This window comes from Pinus tabuliformis, chromosome 2_1 (assembly GCF_031772625.1).
Source record: "Pinus tabuliformis cultivar Carrire ecotype Pingquan chromosome 2_1, CPIR1, whole genome shotgun sequence".
Lineage (NCBI taxonomy): Eukaryota > Viridiplantae > Streptophyta > Pinopsida > Pinales > Pinaceae > Pinus > Pinus tabuliformis.
In genome coordinates, this window is record NC_142299.1 from 578,450,019 (window position 1) to 578,474,413 (window position 24,395).

Consider the following 24,395-nt stretch of genomic DNA (forward strand, 5'->3'; position numbering starts at 1 on the left):
GCATAAGAAGGTATAGAAAGAGGACGGACAATAGTTTCTTGTATATCTTTTTCAGAGCCAAAGGTCGAAACAGGGACACGTGGCACATTGTACAAGTTTGCTCTATTGAACTAGTCTATAATCAGGTCACTATTGGAGATTTGGCATAACTCGTCCTTGGAGAATCCAATTTGGATCAGACTAGTGGCATTGGAAAGAGGATGCAGAGGGCTACTACAGGTCGCAATTTAAGAAATTAAAGATCTGAAAGTACATATTTATAGTCATTTCAAGATCGAGCTCCTAAAATCAAGAAAAAACAAGATGAGGAAGTTTGATGCCAAGGATCCTATAAACTGGATACTTCAGAAGGAGCAATATTTTGATCTACATGGTGTACCACTGTTACAAAAGGTATGTATTGCATCTTCATATTTAGAACCAGATCAATTTTTATGGTATGAAGGGCTTTGTTCTCGTAAACAACTTGTTACGTGGTCAATTTTCATGGAGGAAATGATAGCACATTATGAGGATACAAAGAGCAACACCTTCTTTAGAGCAACACCACAACAATTGGAAAGAGTAAAAGGGATTTGTGACATAGTGGAAAGCAAAATTATGGAAACCAGGAAGCATACCCCTCACAACTATAAAGATGGAAGTGTTGTTTCTCCCAGCCTTCCACAACCTACAAGGGTTACACCACAACAATTGGAAGAAAAAAGAGAAAAAGGGCTTTGTTACAATTGTGATAGCAAATGCACTAAAGGTCATAAGTGTGCTGAGAAGAAATTATTTTACATAGAATATGAAGAGGAGGAAGAAAAGGATCAAGAAACATCAAAAGAAGAGGATATACGTTAGGACCCCACCCCAGAGAAAGAAGAAATGAATCAGACCATATCTTGTAAAGCATTGGCAAGAATTACCACTCCTAAAACTCTCAAGATAGAAGGAAATATCAAGAAGAAAAAGGTGCAAGAAGTGAAAGATCACATCGAGAAAGAAGAAATGAATCCAACCATATCTTGTAATTCATTGGTCGAAATTACCACTCCTAAAACTATCAAGATAGAAGGACATATCAAGAAGAAAAATGTTCAAGAAGTGGAAGATCACATCAAGCATCAAGAAATGAATCCGCCCATATCATGTAAAGGATTGGAAGAAATTACCACTCCTCAAACTTTAGAGATAGAAGGACATATCAAGAAGAAAAAGGTTCAATCATAGAAAGATCACATTGAGCATCAACAACAAGCTCTCAAACTTTTAAAGGATAACGCCACTTCGGTGCAAAATTAGACGAAACAACAGGTAGATCAACATTGTAGTGAAATTTTTTTTGATGTAGGTGATTGGGTATTTTTACTGCTACATCTCAAGCAAGCTATTTATGAGAAGGAAATGTTAGCAATACTACATGCACTTAAAAAATGGCGACCTTACTTAATGGGAAGACTCTTCAAGGATGAGGATATGGAAGCATTGTTTTGTGCTATTTCTATTATCCAACCAGATTGGATAAACGAAGCAAGGGATGAATGGAAGAAGGATGAAGAAGTATGGCCACTTATTCAAAAGTTGCAAAAGATCCCATTCAAACAATATTGCCAGAAATTGAAGAGGAAGGAAAAATCATATTGGAACCTGGAGCAGTCACAGAAACAAGAACCCGATAGCTACAAAATCAATCAATTTTAGAGTATCTCCTCAAGTGGAAGAACTTACCTGCTGAAGATTCCACATGGGAGGAGAAGAATTTTATACAGAAGCATCAAGAACTACTTAAGCGTTGAGGACAACACTTTTTTAAGGAGAGGGGTATGTTAGGCCCCTATACTACTAGTGTAACCCTTTATTGTAATTAGTAAAACCCACTTATTATATTTATGTACCCATGTAGTGCCCATATTGTTACTAATGTGCCACATAGAAGCCCACTATTGTTATTATTGTGCCCTTACATTATTATTGTTATGTCGGCTTTGATTATGTTATGACCCCTTAGACTCCTATATATAGAAAGGAGGTATTTTCATTTGTATCATCCAAGAATTGTTCATTTATGTAATGTAAAGGAGGTTACCCCCTTGAAGAGGCTGAATTCTAAGGCATTGATCTATCTTTTCTATCTTTTCTTGAGCTGGTTTCATAACACATTCACTATCTAGTGATCTGACGAACTACTTTCATTTTTAAACAATCCCATTATGAAATTAGAAACACAATTAGTTACATGTTTGACAAGAAATATAGGGCTTTCACTCATTAAAATATTACTTTAGCGATTTCAAAATCTGTCATTTTAAATAATCTTAGCTCAGAATTTCCATTAATTGTAAGAAATCAATATAACATTCACATGGTATGGCTTCCAATTCCTCCTCCAAACTATTTAACTTCAACCTTATGGTTTCTGGATTATTTTTATTATATATATTTTATAACTAAAACCCTTTAGCGAATCCTCTTATTTGTTTAGAACCTAAATCTCATTCATACCTTATAGAGGTTGCTGAGGAAAATTAATTACCTATCATTTAATTGTCAACCTAGGGGTTTCGTAAAAATTGTGAAGCATGCATGCACTGTATATGCTAGAGATTAACTTTCAATTTAGATCAATCTAACTACGAAACCAAATAATGACAAACCAAATTCACCTATTCTAATTCAAAAATCAATTCAAAAGAAATTATAGTACACTTATAGTACATCACTCGGAATTGAAATATTAATCTTTCACACTTGTAGGAATTGAAATTAAATGAATTGAAATCTACTCTAAGGGATCATGTGTGCATTATCAAATCAGGATCCTATGAAATGAATAATCAAAACCACATGACATGAAATGAAAGCAAAAACAATCATTCTTAACCTCTAGTTATGAAAGCAAATAAAAACAATTGCTCTTGACCTCTACATAAGAAAGCAAATAAAAACAATCACTCTTAACCTCTATATATGAAAGCAAATAAAAACAATCACTCTTAGCATCTCACATAGATATGAAAGAAAATAAAAACAATCACTCTTAACCTCTCACACAGGAATATATATGAGAGAAATAAATCTTAATCTATGAAAAGAATAAATCTTGATCTATGAAAACAATAAATCTTAATCTATGAAAAACAATAAATCTTAGACATTGTATGTGGCCAATCCAAAAGAATGAGAGATGGCAAGTTGAGAGGTTCCTAATGCAATCATCACAAGAAAGATGTGAACATCACTCATGAGCATGGTGCTAAATCTAAATTCCATTCATAAGTAATCTTAACTTGGACACCCAAGTATTTCCAACTTTACACATGCCTTTGAAAGGAGAAGGCTCTCCTATTTATACAAAAACATAAGAAGCTACCTCATTAATGGTGGTCCATTATTCTCTCCCTAGATCCCTGGAATATCTCATAGAGTTACAACTCAAATAGGTAATGATAAGACACATATAGAGTTACAACTCAAATAGGTAATGATGAGACACATATCCTCTTTGACCTTTATCCAAATCTCCTTCCATATCTTGAAGGGAATTCGAATTTGAGCATTGGAGGCCACATAAGGGTGCCTTGCAAGCTTCCAAATTACCTACACATGTCATAAAACTCAAGCCACTTTTAAGTATTAGAAAGTATATGTCATTTTTCTAATTTGTAACTATAAATTCACTTAAAATACTATAAATCATTAGCTTTTGGAAAGCACAAATGGAACCCATATAATTATGAAAATGGAAGCTAATGAAAGGTTATATGGTCATGGAGTTGTGACATGTCAGTGAAATGGTGGCGATAAAGGTGAAAGTGGATGATATTTTGAATACATTTTGGAGGCCCTACAGAGGTAGGTTAGAGCTTAGGCCGCAATATTTGAACTTAAAGCTTCGATACCATTTGTCACATACCTCGTGCACCTAATTTGACAATTACCTACTAGGCTCCCATTCCTTGAATTTTCTCCATTTAAAGTTAGATTCAATTAGTCATCACAAGTATTACATGAACAAATCTTTATAATGCACTATACTCATATTCTTCAAATTTCAACATCAAAGAAATGAGCCATACCCCTTGGGCACCATACTACAACTCCTTCAAGGCTTTACTAGATTCATGATGTGGACTATTAGGTTCAATAAATAGAACCTTAATACAGGCTTCCAATTCAATCCTCATGCACGTATTATAACTCACAGGAATGATCAACTATGGGCATTCAACACGACAAGATTATCTATAAAGACTTACTTCATTTGCTACCTTACTACCATCATAAATGAAAGCTTCACACTAAACCTAGCATTGCCCATAATGCAATCATAGTCCTACTGCAACGGTCACATGTAATGTTAACATGTGTATCTTATGCATTATGCGCAATTAGTTAAAAGAGTAGCATTGGATACATAATGCATAACATAGATAACCTGGACCATAGTTTATACAGCTTTAAGCCTTAACCACAGTTACCCAATTTACATAGTTGTCTCAAGGATGATTATTCAATATACAAAAAACAAGATAGTAGCAACACTACATAAGATCCACATATTATGTTTCTTTACTAAACTTAACTGGGTCTGAATTTAGATGCAATGGTTGTCACATACGCTTGTATATAATCATCTAATAAAAAAATATAACACATACAACTATACACATATGTTGAGATATTCACAAACATAAAAAGTAAGGAGTAAACATATAGTACATCCCATGTGAATGATTCAGACAAGAGTAATTGAAACAATGTCACTTGGAGAATCGAGCACCACCACCTAACCTAGAACTGACTTCCTCCAATTCACCCCCGAGCATAGAGTTCTTGTCATGGATCAACTACCCTCTGTTGATCTCTGCAATGGGTATTTAATACCCTCTTTCATCATATGGTTTCCATTAGCAGTGTCCCGATTTTATGGATCTTTTTTATCCATTTGCCTAGGCTTTTCCCTAGACAAGCTCGCCTTTCTCTCCCGCGAGGCTTTTTCTCATAAAATATTACCTCTCTCTCCTACAAAGCTTTTACGTTTTTCTAAGTAACTCAATGGATATTTATCTCCAATCCATCAACCTTATCTAGAATTTAATTTCGAAGCTTTATCATGAAAGAATTATCCCTTCCCATTCACCAATAGGATTTGGCAAGAATCTCATCTCTTGGTGTCTCGCTTTTCCAAGTGATTTATTTATTTTATTTATATAATAATGAAGTATTTACTTTTCTTGTTACATATCAGACCTAACTTTTCCTAGTTTAGTTAGCAAAGTTTTACTTACAATACAGTGGTGTTACAGTATTGGTACGGGGGTTAAATAATGTGATTTTTAGAGGTATTTTCTAATATGTAGTCAAATTAGGGGTATTGTTTAGTATCCCACAAATGCACGTGATATCTCAGAAGGTTCATTAAGTGAAGCGACCGTGGGTTTCACAACCTCCAATGAAAGAACGTTGTAATGTATGATTAACAAATCCAATTAACATCTCTTAATCATAATCACATTACCTGTATTCACAACATTTTCAATCAAATGAAATACTTGTAACTATCAATCATTCATGGAATGTTAGGTGATATTTTAATCACAATACTTCCACGATTATTCAGAGAGAACCTATCTCTCTAATCATCGAAATGATTAATAACTGCACCAAGTGCATACTTATCTTAGCCTCTGGTAAAGACATTCACAAGATTGGTAATAAAATAAAGGAACTTACACTTCTAGTAATTCCTTTTCGAGCACTAGTCTCCTTTATTGTAAAGATGCACATAAAATTCTTACACATTCATATATAAAATTCATTTTTAACACAACACATAATTGATCAGTTAATTTGTTCTGCTATGAGAACCACATTTGAAAAATAATTCTCCTTCCAATCAATGGGAACCAGTTTCCACAACCACATTGAGCCATTTTCATATCTCAGATAGTTCTCTAACAATGACCACACTGACTCCAATATAGGATTCATCTTGGTAGTGTCTAGTCTATTCCTCCGATAACGTCTTATCCATGAGGAATTTTGGGCCTCCAATAGGCTCCAAAATCAACAGAGTTGCCTCAGGCTTTTCCCCTCTCACCATTTCTACCAACTATTTTCCCTTACTAATATCATCTATCTCGAGGGAGAGGAAATACGAGTAGGCTACTACCATCATCCCAATGCCTCCTTGACCTTCAAAACTATCCCATAATGTTTTGGCACGTGAAATTATCTTTTAACACCTTTTCTCATTGTAATTTACATAAATGGCCATATGCACATTATCATTAAAGAAAAAGGAACATTTATGTACATAATGTATTGATATTTGACCCTCAACATGGGTCTCATAATTTGTAAAAGTAAATTTGACGGGAAATCATAATTGAGATCTCATATCATATAGTTGGTATTCATTTTATATTTTTCACATAATAATCATCATGTAATTTAGAAAATAATTACCATATCTTGCATATTATAGCATTATACCTTCTCATTTGTAGTTGCAAATCACATTGCAACGTTTTATCTTTGATAGGTTCTTATGTTGCCATTAAGATACTCCTCCTTAATTGCATCAACAACATTAGTCACAACTCTTTTTAATTAAATCATAACTTCTACAAAATGTTGTTATTCACAATTTTTTTTCCAAATACATTTAAGATGCATTTTTCTTTCACATGCATATATGTTCTCGACACTTTAACAATGTAGAAAGGTATTGGTCTTGTTACTTTTAATAAATCAATTTTATTCTTTAAAGGTAAGCATAACAAATAAGAATACATTTTCCATAAAAAATAAGAATACATTTTCTAGATGTTACATCCAAGGAAATTAAAAAAAAAAAAAAAAATTCATGAAGTTGTTTTTCCAAAACAACAGTTAATCATTGATATTCCCATAGTTCTAACTCATGCAAAATTACCTTTCATTTATGCATATCCATCTAATCAATAATCATTATACAACATTACCAATTTTAGTCAATCACATTGACTTTTCTTGATTCAATAAGTCAGTGATGCTAATAGTTTCATATGTCATCCAAATTTCATTTAGCGATAATGAAAACACCATGTTCCAAAAACCTTTTGGAATTATTTTATTAGATTTACTATGTATTGTCACCACAATATTCACACACACTGGATGGATTTGTAAAAGATGTAATTAACATACTTATTAAATATGAGATGCATGCCAATTAACATCATCGTTCATCAATTTGTAAAGTTGTGAAATTTGAATAAACATGGTAATCAACATCATCAGATTACCGTTAATTATATTATTAAGCTAGTAGAACCATAAAATCAGTCACTTTAATGACACTACTGTATCATGATCCAAGTTCTTTATATGTTTTAAGAACTTGCAAACACATGCATGCATTTTTGAACAAGTATCCACTTTTGCAATCATTGTAGTTTTCTTGCATACAATATTACTATGCACAAAATCGTATGCAAGAACTTTCCATATAAAATATTTGCTTATTATTAATGTGTAAGTGTTGTTAAAAATTATGGTAACAATCCAACATCTCTAATCCCACTTGTAACATCCCCTGGTAACCTCATGTAGATATATATAGGATTAGAATTTTTTTACAGAATGTAATAATATGAATTCCATGTTTCTTAACCAACCATTAGATTAAATCATCATCAATACATTGAGTAAACTTTAAAAATGGAATAGTAAGTCACATAACTTAATATCCGCTCTTTCAACATGTTATCATAAACTTCCTGATGTAACCTTGCATAATTTTCATGATTCTTTTATCTAGGTTAGTTAATCACATACTTGATAATGTAAATATCACATCATGTAAGGAATCAACATCATTAGAATGACACAATAGTAAGTCACATCATTGAACACCGATATACCCTAGAAACCACGTAGGGTGAAAACCAACAACCATTTAATTTTATTAAAATATCATGAGGGTGTTCACCCCTCACTCAATGGTTGTAAGGGGGCCCATCCTTTAACCATTTTCATAAAATATTACAAATAAAAATCATCTTAAATACAACATAACTATCTAGAAACTATTATAATGATCATGATATCATTTACCCATAAATATTAAAACATCGTGGTTTGGTTCTTCCCATCAGTGGATTATCCCGCAGTTGAAATTCCTTCAATCTGGGTATACCACTAGCTCTTTTCTTTCCATAATGTTAAACATAACCCATCTTTTGCATAAATCACAATTTTTTCTGCGACGATTACTGTTAGCAAACTTTGATATCATGATTACATCAAATATTAATGAAACCAATAATGAATTGTTATTAGTGATGTTTCAACATCTATTCATGTGTGTACATAAAATGTATACAATATATCATGACATGCCTCCTTTAACAACATTTCATATACATTAATTAAAAGTACACCACTACCAAAACATGTCTATTTATTTTTACATATGTATGGTTAATACATAAAGTTAACCAAGGCATGCTTCCTTTTCCATATTTTACATCTATCATGAGAATGGAAATAACTATATTCTACTTCTACCCACAAAACACAATAATATTAAAGAACCTCCAGGGTTATTACCCTCTCTTCACATAAGAACAAGGACAATATTTCCAAGATAAATATCACATTAACTATTTTATATTGCATAGGACACATTCTTTTCAAAAGAGCAACCATTGCAACTACCAAACTTTAAGAGAAACTAGCACATTAACTATGATCTTTGTGCATGTAAATTCAACCTCTTCTCCAAAAGGATTTTTCTCAAATAAGGCTAACATAACAACTATTATTCTTGCATATAAATTCATAAACTTTCCAAAAGAAAGTTAACACAATAATTACTACTTTTTCATGAAAATATATATATATATTCTTTTAGAGAAAACTAACAACACATACTCGTCTCCAAGAACTAATAGAATAGGGTATATGCATGGAGCTGGGTTACACTTTTTGGCAATGTGAGGGCACATTTTTGTGGAAAAATGAAAGTCAATTGAGCCATTTAAAGAGCTCGTTTGAGAAATTTTTAAATGTTCAATTGAGTTTCTTAAGGGGCTTAAACATAGCTTGACCGAGTGTTTAAAAGATCCCTTAATTGAGTGCGTATGTAACCCGAGATAGGATCTTGATTGACCTCCTAGTCCGTAGCATTTAGCATAAACGCCATAAATAAAAGTTGGTGCATATTTATTTTTGCATGGTTCGATTGATCCATTAGCTAACCACATTCACAACTTGATTGAGGGTTTATTTAACACTTCATCGGGCTATTTGAATTTAGAACTCAAGCGCTTGATTGGGTGTTTTAAGCACTCGACCAAGCTACTGAGGTCCTAAAACTCATAGTTTTAACACTCCTATAGATTTCTCTACAACTACATTTTGTACCTTAACTGATTTAAGGCAGAATTTTCCCTTAAGTGGAAAAGTTGATCATGTTGTATATGTGAAAGAATCCTCTATCCAATGGAATATGAGTTTGAAACTTTCAAATTGATATGATATTTTTCATCTAATTTATTTTAAACATAATGTTTGAATTTTTTTTAACAATCTCAAAGGGGATAAATAAAAAATCAATAACATAAAATACACAAAATGAAAAAAATAAAAATAAAAATCACTATCTTCATTTATGAGCCCTCTTCAAAAGGGTACTCTTGTTTTTTCAATTTATTTAAATAATTGAAAAAACCCTTACGCGGACATATGCGTCTACAAAACAAAATTTGAAATATTACTTTGCCAACTTCGAAAAATAATAAAATATACAATATTGCATAAAAATAATAAATTTTTAATATGAAAAACTTAATTCTCTTTGTGTAGATCATGCTTATATATATATATATATATAGAGAGAGAGAGAGAGAGAGAGAGAGAGAGATTTTAGACTAAGTTATGCTACGCGAACACCCGCATACATCTTAAGAAGTGTGAAAATTTGCAAAGGACAAGCATTTCATTTAATGGAAAATTGACAAAATATATGACACTAAATTTTTTTTTTGCAAAAATTATCATTAGGACAACAACATAATTATCCACAAATTGTGTTTTTACTCCGAATCAAAATTCAGAATGCTTATATGAATTTCGAGGGCTTCAATTCAATAAAAGAGAAAAAAATAGAAATTTCATCGCCACATTTGGCCTAGAAGTGTAACTCATCTTCATGAATTCACCCAATGGTTATTGTTTGTGTGCACATAAATCCTTTCCAAGTAACTAATACAATAGTTATTATTTATGTGCACAAATCCCTTTTCAAGAATACTATTATTAATATATGTGCACATGTTCTTTCCAAGAAAACAAACGCGATAACTTTTCTTCCCATGCATGCAAATACATATTCTCATATTATTTTCAAGAATTATAACACATTAGACATTCTTTTCGTGCATGCAAATGATTTTTTTTTTTTTCAAGAAAATCCATCCCAATAGTTATACTTTTATGCATATTTCTCTTCAAAAAAATCTAACAAAATAGGCATATATTCCTCTTCAAGGAATTTAATAAGGTAACTATTATTTGTGCACACAATAATCTACTCTTTCCAATAAAATTAAAATAATAGATGCATATTTATTCTTAGAGAAAATTAGCAGAATAGCTATTGTGCATATGAGCACATTCATTTCAAGAAATACCATAATAATAGCTAAAACCTTATTTAATTTTTTGTGCACAGTAGTTCATGAAGAGTTTTTCTATTTCCAGAATTTAATGTAGATAACAAATGCCTAGACACATATTATTTATTAAGAAATATAAATGAATATTCTTCTTAAATAAAACTAACAATATACTTATGTTGGCATTATGATGCATGTGTCATACCTGATGGCAACCCACTTGTAGCAGAACAAGTATATGGTAACTAGATGAATCTACAGGATACATCAAAGGTGAAAAAATGACGATGATCAAAGGTTTGATATAGGGAGATTGTTAGTGTGTGTTGTCCTTGATAACAATTGTTCTTTGATGAATGAACTAATTGATAAAAGTATAAACAGGATATGATAGAATGCATGGCAGTTGTGTTTACAGATATGACATAATGAAGGGAAGTTCAAAGGAATCAGCTCAGAAGTAATATAGAATGGAAAATCACTTTATAAAAAGTCTATTCAGAGGTAACAAAGTAATCATACAAAAGAACATGATGATGGAACAAAGGACTACATATCAGAATCAAGAAACTGAGGAAAAAGAATTTTTTCAGGTATGTTAAGTTGTATAAAAAGAGCATATACAAGTGGGTTCACTAGATAAAAAGAGCGTATATGTAAGCACACACTTTCAAAAGATGAAAAGTGCGTATGGGATGGAAAATTAAGGTAAATTAAAGTTAAAATAATACACAGGGTCAATACCATAGTATTGGCCCACAATATTGAGCGGAATAACGGTTACTTGATCCTGTCTAAGAATACCACATGTTCTATGTGTTGTTTTGGTCCAAGGTATTGAGAAAGGCTAAAACTATACAAGGAGGAGAAGGTCAAAGGGCTAAGTGCACAAGTAATGAATATTTTATGAAGTGTTAGATCAAAAGAAAATATGCATGTTATGGGTTTTTTATGCTTTGCTTGATCTGATCTAAGTGTGCACCTGAGTGTTTAATGATGGATGAGATCTAATGATGGGTCAGGATCATAATTACTTATCATTATGTGATCTAATAATGGATAGGCTAGATATGAGGGCTGACAAATGTTTTTTCCTTTAAATGTTATGATTTGGGTATGTTTGAAGTTTGGAATGCCTGCGAAGTTATAAATATGTATTTGCAGATCTATACGCTAGTTCCCTTTGGTGAAGGTGCATATACACGCTGGTTTGGCTCTTCCAAGTATCATATGCAAAAGAAAATCTTGATGTTTAGAGATGACTAATCTATCTCATCAATGCTTTTGTTTTACTACTATTTGTTAATGATGTCTTCTTAGATATGAAAGTAGAACTGAATGCATAAGGAGATTGAGTCTAATTGATTGATTGATTAAGTGAGAAGGGTGATATTTGCTCCTGTCTGTTTAGATCTCTGTAATATGACAATAGATCTTCATAATGTCATTGGTTGGTACAATTTTGGTTCAGAGGTTTATGATTTAGTACTTTTAGAGTTATACGTAGGTTGGGTTAATTGATGTAGTGTATAGATGTAGGTTGGCTTCATTGAAGTAGTGTATACATTATGACATATGATTTTTGAGGTTGCAGTTGGTTCTGGTCGTTGATGTAACATTCAGGGTTCAGATCTGTGTACTGGTTATAGTGATCTGTCTATTTTAGTTGATCGGTCGAATTTTGATTAAGCGTGGGTTGATTGAGGTTTCAATGATTAGTTGATTAAGATATTAATGATTGAGTTTCTTGTGGTTGATTCAGATATTGATGATTAGGTTTCAGCTATATCAGAGATTTATGATTGGGTTTCAATTATTGGTTGATGTAGATGTATTTGATGGTTGTATTGCAATGGTGATTAATTTTGAGCTTCAATGTTACTGATGGGTCCAGTGTGAAAATTTGATGAAACATGGCCTTCATATTGTGTTGATGTGTACTAAGAGTATCTAGTCTGAAAATTTATGAAACGTGGTCCCAGGAGGATACCTAGGGTTGGAGCCTTCAATGAGGAAGTCAAATATTCCTGCCAGTAGTGGCTAGTGATTAGATCATGGGGTTGGAGCTCCCTTCCAGTAGCAGTTGGAGAACGAGTGAATATGGTAGGCCGACGCCTACATACTAGTAAACATATTATCCAGTACAAGAGCCAGGGGGTTGTAGCTCCCTTCCAGTAAAAGTTGGAGAACGAGAGAACGTTGTAGCCTTCTGCAAGTAGGTGTCTGCGTACTGCTATGAGTTTTCACCAGTACAAGATCGTAAACATATTATTCTTTATATTAAAAGAAGACAGAGACAACAACAACAGGTGGTTTTTTTTCCCATATTGGGTTTCCACCTTAAATCTTGGTGTTCATGTGTGTTTCTTGTGTGTGATGGTTTATTTCATTATTACTGCACATGGTTACTATTTAATGTTTAATAAATAACTGATGCACTGATTAAAGATTAACATATGATGAATTAACTGAATCATAAGTTCACTAGATATATGTTGGTTGGCTTAAGAGCAGTTGCGTGCACACACAAGTTCCCTTCACTGAAGTAGCGTATATAAATTTGATTGTGAAATGGAAAAAGTTATTGATTTTTAAATACAGATTCACCCCCTCTTAGTATTATTCCCAACAACTTATCTTTTTCTTTTGACGTGAGATCCTCTCGTTTGTGTTTTTGTCCTCTTTCATATAGTCGCATTGCTTTTCTGCAACAATTTATTCTTTTAGTTGGCAGAGCAAACAATACTCACAACCTCAATAATCAATCTCGAAAGGATGAGATTCCACTTATCATGGCAGTCGTGCCTAACACACAAAGGTGATGGAGTGTCACTTCTCATAGTTACATGATTTAACTCTGCTTGTCGGCTTGCCCCATCGTAACATTTTCATTCTGTTGATGAGGGATTTTCAATCGGCATGCCATGTCTCTATAAAGAAATCAACCATTACACCAAGGTCGAAAATACAAATGAAAGCACAAAAGAGAAAATTCAAATAAGAAAAATGAAGAACAAATGATATATCCACCAAAAATTACTATGTCTGTACATGATTTCAACTGAACTTTACTTTTATTATCGTTACAATCAATTTGATAACTAATTTTTAATTCGTAACGGTTAAAAAAATTAAAATAAATAATATAACTTTTTACCAACCCCAAATGTTTTGAAAATATTACAATATATTAATAAAAAAATTATTTCAATACTTATATATTATTGATATTTTTTGACTTTATAATTATTTTAAATATTATATCTCAAATCTATATAGATATTACAAATATTATATATCACATCTATGTAAATAAGGAGAAGAAAATTATCATAAAATTAAGAGTAGAAGACGATTTCCCAGCCCCACTTGTCTTGGTTGTATACCAAGATTAAGTGTCCTTTAGAGAAGACTATGGTTAGATAGAATTATGATAATGGGTTGTTGCAAGTTTGAGAGAAAAAGGATCATCGTGCAGAGAGAATATGTAAAAGATGAAGATATACATCTCTTTTATATTATGGAAAAATAATTATTAAAATGAAAATATTATAAATATATATTTGTGTTAAATTTAAAATATTATAAATGGTTGTAAATTTATTCAAATGAAGATATACATCTCTTTTATATTATGGAAAAATAATTATTAAAATGAAAATATTATAAATTATATATTTTTTTAATTTAAAATATTATAAATGGTTGTAAATTTATTTATATTAAAATATTATAAATATAGTTATAAAATTGTTAAATTTTAAATTTTTTTTGTCATTTTCTAAGTTGTTTGTGATTTTTTACTTGTGGTTTGAGAAATTGCAATCGTTAAAAGTTAACTAAGAATTTGGTGTTTTAACTGAGAATCACATCTATTCTAGGCCACATTAGTATTAGGATGATTGAAATTTCTTGTATATCTCTTCCCCCTAACACATGCACAAGCAACCTGTGTAATTTGATTCCACATTAGTATTAGAATGATTGAAATTTTTAGCATATTTCTTCCCTTAATATAGGCACAACCACCTTGTAAGATTTGATTCTGGGTAGCCTTGCTAAAGAAACTCATCTTCAACTTATTGTGTTAGTGAAACTTAACTTTGAAATATTATTTTAAATTTAAATATATCTTTAAAAAATTATATATATATATATATAAATTGATAATGTATAAAGATGAAATATAAATTTACCATTGAGATAAAGATTGTGTAAATTAGTTAATAAACTTAATTTAGATTATCTTAATTTCAAGTAAGTATTGACAACCTAGTTTTTTTCACTAAATTTAAAATTTTTTCACTAAATTTAAAATTTAATATTTCTAGATGTTTAATAAATTTAAAATTAAAATAAACCTATCATTTTAAAATGTGTGAATTAAAAAAGACACTAAATTAAATAAAGGTTTCTTTAATTATTAATCATATGAGAGCATATCATAGTCGTACAGAATATTATGATTTTTCCATGGTCCACTTAATATTTTAATATTTCTTTATTTTAATTTATATGAAATTTAAATATATAGAAATAGTATTAATATTTATTTAACTGTGGAGCTCAATTATAAATCTAATAAAAGGCCATGGTCTCGCAAGCATGCCGATTATTGTCCTGACGTCGAATCCCTGTGTTGCGGCCAAAGTGATATGATTCACTGAATGTCCAGCCAAGTTGTGCATCGTGCATCCCTATTCTCAAGCTCATGATTTCGAAGAAGACGGTATACGTGTACATCATTATCAATATCTATGCTCCTATCCTAGATGGCTTATATGGCCCCATGGTGGAGGAAGGTATATTCACACTTTCATAAGTAGAAGCCCACGATGAAAGGCATCTAGATGCTCTCTTGTCTTTCAAAAAGTCTTGTTAAATCAATCGGATTTGTTTGTTTGTTTTTTTTGTTTTTTTTTAAGTGAATGGTGGAGAATTCTGATACACGATTAGGATTATTGCAAATCGATCTTAAACAACAAAATTTTAGAAACCGGAGTTGGTGATGGAACTTGCTTTCATATTGCTTGTATTTTCCTACCAAAAAAATCATCAATCCAATTTGAATTAAAACTCAGAATCAATAACTTAGTATCAAGTGTATCACCTAAAAAAATAGGTATAAATTTTACATAGGAGGTTGGATATAGTGGAGATAGATAGCACTTAAAATTTTATCTAAAAACATAATTGATCATATTTATGTCACAACATCTCTTATATAGGTATGGTAAAACTTCTCTACACCCAATTATAATATTTATATCACAACATCTCTCTTATATAGTTACGGAAAAACTTTTCTACATCTAATTATAATATTTATATCACAGCGTCTCTTATATAGATAGGGTTAAATTTCTCTATATCTAATTATTTTAAAAGATTTGACAGATTTAGAAGAATTTTCTTAATTCATTCATTATAGATCACAAAAGCCTAAAATCAAAGAATCAAAAGAATTAGTCTTTATTTATATTATTTTAAAATCAAATTTAGTAAATTTTTATTTAATATTTTTCTTTTAATTAATTTTATAAAGTTTGAGTTTAAATTTATTAATAATTTTTTTGTTTTCACCTAATATAATTTTTTTTATTAATATTATTATTTTCAATTATGACTAACAATTAGGGTTTAGAATATAAGTTAAAATTGATTATGCTTGGTTAAGATTTTTTTTTGAGATATAAATAAATAAGTTAACAGTTTTAGACTCAGAGTCATTTAGCAAAAATGAAAACTTGCCCGACCACTAACCTATGGTTCAAAGTAAAATGATTTTCCATAAATAACTATGATTGAGCAAATCCATGAGCATTTTATAAGGTATAACCTCAAAATTAAAAGAAACACACCCTATCCTATTCTCCTTATAGAAGTGGGACTTTCCCCTATCGAGAGCCTAGCTATGACTAGGCTTCTGTTGTACAAGCACAAATCCAATAACATAGGAGACCATAGACTTCTTAAGTTAGCTTTAAATTCCAGCCAAAACCACTTAAGGCTCAAACCAGGTTGGTATAAAGACACCAAGGCCTGGTTAAACCATTGGGAGATCCACAAGAATGTTGCATTGCAAAACATTAATAACATTAAAAATATTGTTACTTCTAAGTTCAAAGAAAAAATGTAGTGTGAGAAAGATTTAGGAGCTAAAAGAAAATCAAGAGATTATAAAGAGGTCATCAACCCCACCCTAGAAGATCAAAAGTATCTCTCTGTTTTAACTAGCTCAAAGAAGAAAATTAATATAGCCAAGATTAGAACGAACTCTCATGAGCTCCACAGTGAAATGGGTCGTTGGGCAGTTCCTAAAACACCATGGATGGAAAGGTTCTCCATCTCTGTGAGAATACGTACAAACATCGAGGATGAAAATCACTTCCTCGCACATTAGATCTCAGTTTCAAAATCATTGTTGCAATACTAACTTTCCTAGTCTTTTAAGTTGTCAAAATTACAGTGACCTAGAAGGCTTCTCTCCAAACTTTTTGAGTATAGAAATAAAATCTTAAATCAAACTAAATAATTCCTTTCTTTACGTCCAATAAACCATAGTATGGTCTCAGTAGACATTAACCACCACCACCATCATCATAATAAATAAACATGCCATTACCACTACCACCATCATCATAATAAATAAACATGCCATTACCACTAACAATTAATGATGACTGTCCATTATTAGAAATCAATTATAATGGGTTATCCCACCATATATATTAAAAAATTAAATAAGAGCAGAACAAGAAACGAGATAGGACCGGAAAAAACATGAAAGAACCAACGTGATAGTCTCTCTCTCTATATATATGGAGGAGGTGGAAATGCAAGAGGGGGTGAAGATGGGTTCAGTAGGAGTGAAGTTGTTGTTGATACGGATCAGTCCCTTTGCAATGAGCTGCGCCCTTGCTCTTAGGAAGAAAGGCGTCAAATTTGAGGAGGTGCAGGAAAACCTGTACACTAAGAGCGACCTCCTCCTGCGCTCGAATCCTGTGCACAAGCAGATCCCCGTGCTCATCCACAATGGAAAACCTGTCTCCCAGTCGCTAGTGATACTCGAGTACATCGAGGAAGCCTGGCCGCCTTCCCATACCACGCGCTCACTTTTGCCAGGCTCTGCTTACGACAGGTCACTCACTCGATTCTGGGCAGACTTCGCCAACAAGAAGGTTGCCTTCTGACCAACAAGAAGGTTGCCTTTTGACCCCTTTTCCACTTTGTTTTCTCTCCACCGCTCGCCATTCTGACGCCTCCCTTGTTTTTTGTTTGCTTGTGTTTGTACGTGGGCAGTTCATAGAGACAGGGCTCAAGCTCACGAAACGGTTCGGGGAAGAGCATGCGACCGCACGGAAAGAAATCGTGGAGCAGTTTGTAACGCTGGAGGAGGGGATGAGGGCTATCGGATCGATAGTGTAAGCCCCTACACCTGCGGTAGTCTTCCAATCGCTTATAGCGAGGTGCGGCACCACCGAACGCTTTCTTTTCACCAATACTCACCTTCGTGGACTACGCCTAATTCACTTGTCCTTACTTAGTTTGTTTTTCGCAACCAAGTAAAATGCAATTATCCTTTATACTTAATGAAGCCCATACTCATTCATTATCATCATGCAATTAAACAAGAACATCAACAATTGCAAACAAGTATAAAGGGGAGGGGCAACTCCCAAACAAGTCTGCCCAACAATATATTATAATCAGTATTTCTTCAATAATACAATCATCAAGTATACTTGGCAAAACCCCAAGTCTATACTTCGAATATTTTACAATCAAGGCATAGAACAGCCTTTACAATACTTGTGCCAACTTCACACGGTAGGAGGGTGCTCACCCGAGACACCTATAACTCCACCTTAAGTTCTGCACAAAACCGTCCTTCAAGATTCACCCAACACATGGCACTTCTTGCCAACCTTCAACTAAGACAACCTGCGCAACCTCCAAGTCTAATGCGCATGAGATGTGCGCATTTCCTTTACCAAACTGCGCACTTCCTCTTCCTTATGCGAAGGCCTTGTGAGCGAATGCTTGTTTGGAATGATCTTCATGCTCATATACTTATATGCATCATACGTATGTGTTAAGGGGGTGTGCAGCCCCATGGCCGACCCCACAACTATGCACATACGCTCACATGTCTCCATTACATAAGTCGGCCTTGCCATCGTGCAAGGCTTCTCCAAGCCAAGGTATAAACTCCTTGCCTCCATGCATTTTTCACTAAGTGTCGCGCGCTCCTTGTGTATCGTCGCACTTAGCTCTTGTGTTCGTCGCTTTTCCTCCGCACTTTGGTTATGTCGCGCCCGCCCGTCGCACTTCGCACGCCCATCGCACATCGCACGCCCGTCGCACATCGCACGCCCGTCACATATCGCATGCCCAACCGCACCGCGGATACGAAGGCCTTACATCCTCCTCCACCTGAAATCGTTGTCGTCCTCGACAACATACCATCTCGGTAGCCATCCACCAAGATCATCATCATCCATGATGTCGACTCCCCCATATAAGGCAAACATCCTTGCAACATATATAGAACTCCATCTCCATCATGTCTCACCTTAGTGACTAACTGCCACCAAGATATCCATACCAAGGTATGTACCTCTACGGTATGTTTCCCCATCAGATATCATCTCGATCCATGATCATCGACTCTTCTGTCACAATCTCCACTGCAACATCTCGTGTCGACCTCATTATGTGTCATCATGTGAACCTCTGTCATGATACTCCAACAAAATTCCAACACATTTCTGCACACTTCGCGATCCCATGTCTGAACTAGTTGGGTAGCTAATCCAACCATCACGCTCAATCCATGAGAGTGAACATCCTCATGCCATCATCCGTTGTTCCTCAAACATCTGCCACATCCTCAACTCATCAAGAATCTATCACCATAATCCATGCTCAGGTCCATGGAAACCCCATCCATTTGCAACATGTTATGATGCTTGATGCCAAGCTATCCCTGCACCATCAGTCATACCTGCTCAAACATGTTTAAGGACTCACTGCCATGAGCAGCTAACAATGATCCCCATCTTCTCCATCCATCTAAGAAGATGTAGAGGGAGTAGAGCCTAAAGGCTCTCCCTCACTAATCAACTCAATCCATCTATCAGGATCCTCAATCTCCATCCTTTGTAGATAAGCAACCCCGTCTTCCTTCTGGACATCCGGCCTCACATACACCTCCTCATCATCATCATCATCCTCCACCAGCTCTAGCCTTCTTGTCAAATCTAAGATGCTATCTGAAAGTGATCTAATGACCAATGACTGCTCCACAAGCTTTGCCTCAACACTAGACAATCGCTTGTTCACCTTCTCCTTATCTTCCATTTGCATCACTCCCAATTTACAATCAGGCCTTGTTACACCAATGGTTGGAACACCAATGGGTACATCTTCCCTTCCATCGTAAATGTAGAGCTTCCTCAAATGTGGAACAATCATAGCCTCAAATTGTTTCATAAATTCCATCCCCAATACAGCTTCATAGTCATCAATCCGCACTATAGTGAAGTCCACCTTCCCGTTCCATTCACCAAGTGTAGTGTCCACCCTCTCAGCTATACCAAGAATCTCAATAGGAGGAGAATTCACTATCTTCATTTGTGCCTTTGCCGGTACAAACTTCAGTCCAACTCTTCTCGCAGTATCTTCGCTCATGAAGTTGTGAGAAGGCCCACTATCCACCATAGTGAGTATATCATCACCTCCAACCTTCATCTAAACATACTCCAATCTGTTCCTTTCAGGATCCCTCCTAGAGACCACCTCCGTAGTAGCAGAAGCACCAAGTATCTGCATCATCCCCACAGAAGCACCTTCATTCTTCGCATCAGATTGTGCAATAGCAGCCACCTTTGGTTTAGAAGGACAATTCTTCACCATATGTGGTCCAGCACATATCCAACACTTCAAGGGTTTCTTCGTCTTCGAACTATCATCCGATTTCGAAGCATCTTCCTTCTTCTTATCTTTCGGTTTATCAGACTTCTTCTTCCTATCATCAGAAGTCTCATCATAATGCTCCACCAACCTGTCAACAGCAGCAAAAACTTCTTCAAGTGTCCTAATCTTCTGCCTCTTCACTTCATTGCGTGTCCAAGGCTTCAACCCAATAATGAAGTTGAACACCTTGTCCCTCTCCGCCATGTCAGGAAGTTCCAGAGCTGCACTTGCAAACTCCCGCTGATATGCTTGTAGGCTTCCGGTCTGCTTTATGTACTTAATCTTCGTCCTTGCTTCCCATGTTTCATCCTGAGGACTGAAATGAGTCTGCAAAGCCTTCTTCATGTCATCCCACGAAGTAATGTCATCAGCACTACCATTGGCAATCTGATCCAACCTCCTTCGCCACCACATCTTAGCATCCTTTGTTAAGAACTGAGCAGCTACCTTGACCTTTGTCTCATCATCAGATAGACCCAATCGTTCCAAGTATTGCTCCATGTCCCATAGAAAGTTGCCAAGAGTCTTTGCATTCCTTGTGCCATCATAAGATTCCGGTTCCTTGACCTTCACATGAGGTACTCCTCCACCTGAGTTATGCCTCACTGCCTTCTTCAACACCGCTATCTCATCCTTGGCTTCGTCAAGAGTTTTCTTCAAGTTCACGATCTCTGCAAGACCTTGATCCCTTGCTTCTTCAACCTCTTTGACCCTTACTTCAAGTTGTGTACACATAAGATCAGTGTACTCATACTGTGTTCGGAGTTCATCGAGCTCTTCCTTTGTCTTCAAGTTGGCCTCTTGTTCTTTAGCAAACAAGTCCATCTTCTTATCCCAAGAAGTCTCCATACTCTCCATCTTTTCCAACACCTTTTCAATGAACCCAATAGTAGTATCCTTCATAACGTGACTAGACCCAGCCTGAGATTCGACTGCCATCTCTAACAGCTTCTTTCTCCTTTGCAATCTAGTTTCGACCATCCAATAGCTTCACCAAGTCACCTGCAATTAGAACCAACCCTTGTTCCACTTCATGTGAAACGGTTTCCTTCACCTGCAGTACCTGTCACGAGCAACCCTGCTCAAACCGAGTCTTGAAACTACCTTCAAATGCTTCAACACCTGAACCTGTTCAAGCCTCAATATCACCTGTCATCAACTTCAAACCTTCACGAGCAAACCTTGCTCTGATACCACTTGTCACGCCCCTACACCTGTGGTAGTCTTTCAACCGCTTATAGCGAGGTGTGGCACCACCGAACGCTTTCTTTTCACCAATACTCACCTTCGTGGACTACGCCTAATTCACTTGTCCTTACTTAGTTTGTTTTTTGCAACCAAGTAAAATGCAATTATCCTTTATACTTAATGAAGCCCATACTCATTCATTATCATCATGCAATTAACCAAGAACATCAACAATTGCAAACAAGTATAAAGGGGAGGGGCAACTCCCGAACAAGTCTGCCCAACAATATATTATAATCAGTATTTCTTCAATAATACAATCATCAAGTATACTTGGCAAAACTCCAAGTCTATACTTAGAATATTTTACAATCAAGGCATAGAACAGCCTTTACAATACTTGTGCCAACTTCACACGGTAGGAGGGTGCTCACCCGAGACACCTAGAACTCCACCTTAAGTTCTGCACAAAACCGTCCTTCAGGATTCACCCAACACATGGCACTTCTTGCCAACCTTCAACTAAGACAACCTGCGCAACCTCCAAGTCTAATGCGCATGAGATGTGCGCATTACCTTTACCAAACTGCGCACTTCCTCTTCCTTATGCGAAGGCCTTGTGAGCGAATGCTTGTTTGGAATGAGCTTCATGCTCATATACTTATATGCATCATACGTATGTGTTAAGGGGGTGTGCAGCCCCATGGCCGACCCCACAACTATGCACATACGCCCACACATGTCTCCATTACATAAGTCGGCCTTGCCATCGTGCAAGGCTTCTCCAAGCCAAGGTATAAACTCCTTGCCTCCACGCATTTTTCACTAAGTGTCGCGCGCTCCTTGTGTATCGTCGCACTTAGCTCTTGTGTTCGTCGCTTTTCCTCCGCACTTTGGTTATGTCGCGCCCGCCCATCGCACATCGCACGCCCGTCGCATATCGCACGCCCAACCGTACCGCGGATACGAAGGCCTTACAGAGGGGGCCTTATTTCTTGGGCGACAAGATGAGCTTGGCGGATGTGGCTCTTGCGCCCCTGGTTCCATGGCTGCCCTCATTTGAGGCCCTAGGGCAGCTAAAATTCCCTGGGCCGGAGCAGTGCGGCCGTATGCACGAATGGCTGAACACCATGGGAGAGGATCCCGATGTGGTGGCCTCCGTTCCCAATGCAGAATGGCTGCTCGAATACACTCTGAACCTACGGGAATTTTTTAAAAAGCATTATCCTGCTGGGTATTTTAAAGCAGAGACTGAGCTGTAATTTCCTGCACTTTGTAGTTTCAAAGTAGGTTAGTATTGGTGTACTATTTCAACTACGCTAAACTGTAATTTCCTGTACTATGTAGATTTATAATTTCAATTTTATTACTACCACGATTATCGATGGAACATGAACTTAAATTCCCCGTTATTACGGCTAGAGTGAAAACGTTTTCCCACATTAAAATTTAAAAAAGTTGTATCTTGAAAGATCTATATCATTATATTTTATTGCAGAAATGCTAATTTTCTTACCGTTCATTCCGCTGTAGCTGTATTTTGATTATCTCAATTTAAAAGGTGTGGTCTATTGTATGTTTTAGAGTTTTTCTTTTCCTGGTATTGGTCCCCAAAGATATTGTTCATTAGTTTTTGACTTTATATATGAATTTAATTCATCAAAAAGTTAATGGGTATTAAAATTGTGAGGAGTTTATAATTGTGTTGGTATTAAATTAATATTAGATTTTAGATAAATTAGATAAAACAATATAATTTTTTTTTCTAAAATATATGGTTTTTGATTATATATAAATTCACTTCATCAAGAAGTTATTGGATATTAAAATTGTGAGTTTATAATTCTGATTCCATTTTAGATAAATCAAACTAAAAAATACAAAAGAAACTTCCAAACTATATGATTTTTAACTCTATATAGATTCAGCTCATTAGCTCATTAGTATTAAAATTATGAAAAGTTCATAATTGTGATTTTAACTCTATATAGATTCAGCTCATTAGCTCATTAGTATTAAAATTATGAAAAGTTCATAATTGTGATTCTATTAAATAATATTAAATTTTATGCCAAATATACTAAAATACAATAAAAAAAAATCTAAAATATATAACATATAAACTATGACGATTAAAATAAATTTCACAAATATTTGCTATATTTATTTTTTAATTATCTCGAGCTCCAAAAAAGTTATTTATTCGAATAAATAATTCGATTTTTAATAAACTATCTTTAGCAGGAGAGAAGCTAGCAACCCTGGTCCCTGGGTTCGATTTGGGTCAATTGTTCTCAAAATAGTCCATCGTTATGACTTTGTTAGATAAATTAATAGGTTGAATGTTTTCAAATTTTGTTTTTTCCTTTTTAATAGAAGTCGGGTAAAGTATAAGGTTTAAATTTTATGGTAGCACTTTTTAATTATCTCGAGCTCAAAAGAAATTATTTATTAGAATAAATAATTCGATTTTTAATAAACTGTCCTTAGCAGGAGAGAAGCTAGCAACCCTGGTCCCTCGGTTCGATTTGGGTACATTGTTCTCAAAACATTCAATCGTTATGAATGTTTTCTAATTTT

At 34.5% G+C, this 24,395-nt stretch overlaps 1 pseudogene; it reads left to right on the forward strand.

Moving 5' to 3' along the window:
* The first annotated feature begins 17,503 nt into the window (after positions 1 to 17,503).
* On the forward strand, positions 17,504 to 23,122 carry LOC149201767 (putative glutathione S-transferase MSR-1 pseudogene; annotated as a pseudogene).
* The last annotated feature ends 1,273 nt before the right edge of the window (positions 23,123 to 24,395 follow it).